At 45.2% G+C, this 6,038-nt stretch overlaps 1 protein-coding gene across 2 annotated transcripts in view; it reads right to left on the bottom strand.

Moving 5' to 3' along the window:
- Positions 1-2,995, bottom strand: part of lacc1 (laccase (multicopper oxidoreductase) domain containing 1) — a 15,769-nt gene extending 12,774 nt beyond the window's left edge. The window contains exon 1 of one of the 2 annotated variants that reach the window (XM_043700309.1): positions 2,786-2,995. The gene's annotated coding sequence lies outside the window, so the exon portion shown is untranslated. Of the gene's footprint in view, positions 1-2,581; positions 2,752-2,785 lie in introns of those variants that run through there. The other variant, XM_043700310.1, reaches the window with a different exon arrangement.
- Positions 2,996-6,038: the final 3,043 nt, after the last annotated feature.

The raw sequence follows: 6,038 nt of genomic DNA on the forward strand, positions 1-6,038 counted from the left end.
TGCATGCGGTTAGGGAACGGTGTTGCACAGGGTCGGGGGCATGGGGGCTGTGTTGGGGATGGGGCTTGCGCGCTGTGTGCTGCTGCAGTCTCCTGAATGGGGAGCAGACTTTAAAAACTTTGAAGCCCAAAGCTATAGGCATTAAAAAAAAACCAATTAACTGAATAATCGATTATCCGAACGAAATAGTGCCCGCCCATCTCGTTCATATAAAATCGAGGTTCCCCTGTACACACACACACACAGACAGACAGACACTCTCACAACCATCCCCCCCCCCACACACACAAGTTTGTGGGGTGAATTTGTACTTGCAGAATCACATTTTACTTTGCTCAAAAACTGATGAATCCATGTAGGAATCTGTAAATCCGTTTTTTAGATTAGAATCAGTCTGACAATTGTGACACAGATAGTTTCAGGACAGACACAGGGCAGCTCACACCTCCAATGCATTATCTGGGCCGACATGACACCAATTGTTAAAGTTCACTTGAGAATGTAACTTTTAAAAAAGACTTTTGTGATTTACATATGAAAGAACTGAAACCAACGTCATCGTTCTAAAAGATCACAGATTTAACAAATAATCCACATCTTTTTCAATATATAATTTCAGTTATATCACACTGTAAACCTTTGCTATAAATTCCGTGTCTTTCAATCTTATATGCCACAACCACCTGATAAATGAGCAGTGCTCCGAAAGCTAGTGCTTCCAAATAAACCTGTTGGACCACAACCTGGTGTTGTTTGATTTTTAACTTTGTACGCTCCTGGCCAACACCGGCACCTCCAAATCATAGCCTCACATTTGCTTGCTGGAAGCTCCATACCTTCACAGACAGAGATATGACTTTTTCAGGCAAATGAAACATATCCAGGGCATTTGTTTAATTCACAAAAACAAAAAGCGCAGGGAGCAATGACCCTGGTGCATTCACCATGGCAACACCTCAATCCATCAGATGGACTTGTGAACCAATCTCTCACAAAACATTAATTGTTATCCCCTCATAAATTCAATATGTCTTGATGATAATAGTTTGCACTACTTACAAGTTGTAAAGGTCTACAGCTCAGAAAAATGGTCTCCTACACATTGAGTCTGCATTGGTCAAAATAAAGCACTTAATGATTCTAATTCCATTTCCCAGCAAATGGCCCATTGCCTTGGCATCACAAGTGTACATCTAATGTTATTAATGTTATTAGGGGTTCTGCCTCTCCCACTCTTACAGGCAGTCTGTTCCAAATTCCCAACACCCTCTGGGTGAAAACAGTTTGCCTCATATTTCCTCTAAACCTCCTTCCCCTCACCTTAAATCCATGTCCTGCTATGTCATTGATCCCTCCAAAAAGGGGAAAAGCTTCTTCCTGTCTACCCTATTCTATGCCCCTCATATTTTTATACATCTCAATCGTGTCCCCTCTCAATCTCCTCTGCTCGGAGGAAAACAACCCCAGTCAGTCCAACCTCTCTTTATAACCTAAACTCTTCAGCCCAGGCAACATCCTGGTAAATCTCCTTTGCACTCTCTCCAGTGCTATCACATCTCTCCAATAATGTGGGGATTCCAGAACTGCACACAATACTCTAGCTGTGGCTTAATCGATGTGTTATACTGTTCCAACGTAAACCTCCCTGCTGTTAAACCCTATGCCTCAGCTAATCAAGGCAAGTATCCTATTTGCCTTCTTCACCACTTCAGCCCAGTCCATCACAAAAACCAGCCTTCCTTCCATTGACTCCGTCTACAATTCCCGCTGCCTCGGGAAAGCAGCCAAAATAATCAAGAACCTCCCCCCCCCCACCCCGGTTATACTCTCTCCCACCCTCTTCTATTAGGCAGAAGATACACAAGCTTTAGAACATGTACCAACAGATTCAAGAACAGCTTTTCCCTGACTTTTAGCAGCCTTATGTGTGGGCCTCTCGCATATCAGAGTTGATCTTTCTCTGTAGCTGTAACACTATATTCTGCATTCTGTCCTATTAACCTAATGTACTTATGTAAGTTATGATTCGTCTGCTCAACATGCAAAACAATACTTTTCAATGTATCTCAGTACACGTGACAGTAATTAATCAAATCAAATCAAATCGTTTTATCCACCCATCCCACTACCTTAGGGACTGGTGGACATGTACACCAAGATCCCTGTGATCCTTGATGCCTCCCAGGGTCCTACCATTCATCATGTGTTTGTCCTGCCCAAGTGCATCACTTTACATTTATCTGGATTGAATTCCATTTGCATATCCTCCTATAATCTCGTTACCCTACTTGTCACACAGATTACATGCGGTCACATTCTTTACATCCTGCAACTTTATGCAAGTATCCTGGGGAATTCCACTCTTTACTCTGCGTCAGTGTAACATGCCCCAGTTGGACCAAGATCATATTCGATTTTCTGCTCTGCAGCATGGCAGAGTCCTTGGTAATACACCAGAGATTGGGATACAGTCCTGGTTGAACTAGTTTCTATGGTGTGTGTGTGTGGGGGGGGGGGGGGGGGGGGAGTGCAAAAATATCGAAAGCGTTAGGATTTTGTTGAAAAAGGAATAAATGCATACCTTAACCAAGAGTAAAACCCCAATGGCCACTTCAGAGAGACGAAGATTTGCTCCTTTAAACAAAAAACTAACGGAATATATTCTCAGACATAAGACGTAAAGTTACAGTCTCAGTCTAACATTTCGTGAGCAGTGATCGACACATTTAAGCAAGCTGAAGAGAAACTGAAAGAAGTGATTATATACTGCTGTATTTTCACTTACAAGTGCTTTCCAATCTGTTCAGGCTTCCTTGCACTGCTCACCACATCTGCAAGGCTCAGACTTCAAAACGCCGACACTGAAAAAATGTCACTGTCTGTTGCTGTCCTGTCCAGCCTTAAGTATGTATACAGACGAGTCACCACTCAGTCTGGCTGAGCTACATTCTCTCCCCTGTCATCGTGAAGCGCTGCTTGCGATTCATCAACTTGCTGAGGTGGTTAAAACTTCGAAACCACACAAAGAAAAAAAAATCCTCTCGATGATTGGCAGTAGAGTTCTCCAATAATTTAACCTGCTGGTTTGTGACAGACAGGTGAGTCATATCCGCTTGAAGTGTCTGCCTGACTAATGTTGCTGCGGTTAGTACAGAGCTCCATGCTAAGTTAACATGTTATGTGGAAGTTAAAAAAGGCTGATCCCACTACTGTGGCAGAAACCGATGGAGCTGACGTGAAAACCTCAAATGTTGGAAACAATCTGATGTTTGTGAAACGTTGGTCAAGACCCTGGATAGGCAAGGGTTTTAACCTCGAAAGTGTGGTACTGGAAAAAGCACAGCAGGTCAGGCAGCATCCGAGGGGCAGGAGAGACGTTACGACCATAAGCTCTTCATCAGGAATGAGGCTTGTGGGCCTTTGGGGTAACAGACAAATGGGAGGGAAAGTAGCTGAGAGTGCAAGATGAAGGTGATAGGTCAGAAAGGAGGATGGAGCAGATAGATGGGAAACCTCCCAGCACTAGCACCTTTCTCTGGCAGCACAGGAAGTGCAAAGCCTGCACCCACACCATTCCCCTGACCTCCGTCCAAGGCCCTAAAGGAACCTTCCATATCCAACAGAAATTTGCCAGTACCTCAACCAAAGTCATCCGCTGTATCCGTTGCATTCGATGTGGTCTCCTCTACATTGGGGAGACAATGATGCCTACTTGCAGATCATTTCAGAGAATATCTCTGGGACACCTGCATGAACCAACCCTACCGTGCTGTGGCTGAACACTTCAACTCCCCTTCCACTTTGTTATGGACATGCAGGCCCTGGGCTTCCTCCATCGCCAAACCCTTACCACCTGACACCTGGAGGAATAATGCCTCATATTCTGCCTTGGGTCCCTGAAACCACACAGGATCAATGTGGATTTCAATAGTTACCTCATTTCCCCTACCCCCCACATTATCCCAGTCCCAAGCCAACAACTCGGTACCGTCCTCATGACCTGTTCCATCACCTTTCCCATCTATCTGCTCCACCCTCCTCTCTGACTTATCACCTCCCTCACCTTCATCTTGCACTGTCAGCTACATTCCCTCCCATTTGTCTGTTACCCCAAAGGCCCACAAGCCTTCTCCCCCACGTTCATCTACCTATTGCATTTCCAACACCTTCCCCCTCAACTGCACCCCCTCCCATTTATCTCTCAGCCCCGCCAGCCCACAAGCCTCATTCCTGATGAGGAGCTTATGCTTGAAGCGTTAAATTTCCTGCTCCTCGGATGCTACCTGACCTGCTGTGCTTTGCCAGCTCCACACTGTTGACTCTGACCTCCAGCATTTGCAGTCCTCACTTTCTCCTAAGGTTTTTAACCTCAAAAGTGTGCGGTCCACAAGAGTCCAGCAGCAAACTTCACTTATTTACTCAGGTAAATGCACTCAAGACAAGTTACAGTGTCAAAGCTTATTAGAACTTGTAATAAGTGAGGCCTGCAGATGCTGGAGATCAGAGTCAAAAAGTGTGGTGCTGGAAAAGCACAACAGGTCAGGTAGTATCTGAGGAGAAGGAGAGTTGGCATTTCGGACATAAGCCTTCATCAGGAATGCGGAGTTTATGCCCGAAGCGTCAATTGTCTTGCTCCTCGGATGCTGCCTGACCTGCTGTGCTTTTCAGCGCCACACCTTTCAACTTGTAATAAGGACAGGCTCATATATCATTGTAAAATGCAGTCAGAAAATTAAAGTTGTAGGCACTGATTAAGTTTTCTGTACTGACGAGTCTTCAACAGCCTTGGGGAGAGGGGGAGAAGAGTTTTGCAGGGAATGCTGTTGAAGGGATGAGGTTGGTTTCTGGTCCATTAACCAATAAAGCTTGTGAAAGACACATACTGGTCTGACTGGGCTTGTATTCCTCCAAGTGGACCCCCAGTTGGCCAGAATATTCATTTGCAAGTTCTGCTGATTTGTTTTAAGTCATCATTTTCCCTTAACTGACAGGTGTGGGTTAGCATGCAGATAGACAGTAGGGCAGACGGGAGAAAGAATATGTTTCGGTAAGGTGAAATAATTGCACAGAGTCCTGTATCCCCTCACCAAGTCTCCCTTTACTTACATGTACATAGTACATACACTGGTTCAGCTTCCTCAGAAGCAGCTCTCAGTGAACAGAGCCTCTGACACTCCTGTTTATTTTTTTTTAAGAAAACCAGAAATCAAAAAGTCAACCTGAAATAAGCGGGAGAGAAAAAAGAAACACTCTTCTCAGTAGGAAACCCAACAGCAGTAATAACACACTGAATGTGTGCTCCAGCCAGTTCAGAGTCAGGCCCCTCCCTGACATGAAATGGAGAATCCTTCACTGTTCCAGCTCCCTCAGAGCTCTGACACTCCTGTTTATAATATTTTATTAAACAAGTTACAAAAACAAATTGACAAAAACACAGTTAACATTTACAGCTGTATACAACAGCAATTTTACAAGGGAGAGGAGCAGCAAAGCTAGGCCCCAAACCCTACCATTCAACCAGTATATAGGGAAATGAGGACAGACCACAAATCCCAGTTTCAAATATAAAAAGACAGCAACAATGACCTTTATACATAAGACACGGAAATGTGTTGCTGGAGAAGCGCAGCAGGTCAGGCAGCATCTAGGGAACAGGAGAATCGACATTTCGGGCATTAGCCCTTCTTCAGGAATTCTTCAGGGCTAATGCCCGAAACGTCGATTCTCCTGTTCCCTAGATGCTGCCTGACCTGCTGCGCTTCTCCAGCAACACATTTCCGTCTCTGATCTCCAGCATCTGCAGACCTCATTTTCTCTTTATACATAAGACAATCCAGTTACATAAAAAAGTGCAGACAATACAGACCCAGCAAGCCCCCGTCCCTCTCACCTTCCGACCACTCTAAGGCAGCCCGCCCCTAGCCACCTTCCGGCTCTCGGTCCACCCCATGCCCCTTCCAGTTCTCAGTCCGCCCTGACACACCTTTCGACCACCTCTGGGGCAGCATGCCCCAGTACCTGCCCAGGGTGACAGCGCT

The sequence above is a fragment of the Chiloscyllium plagiosum genome, chromosome 12, assembly GCF_004010195.1.
Source record: "Chiloscyllium plagiosum isolate BGI_BamShark_2017 chromosome 12, ASM401019v2, whole genome shotgun sequence".
Taxonomy (NCBI): Eukaryota; Metazoa; Chordata; class Chondrichthyes; order Orectolobiformes; family Hemiscylliidae; genus Chiloscyllium; species Chiloscyllium plagiosum.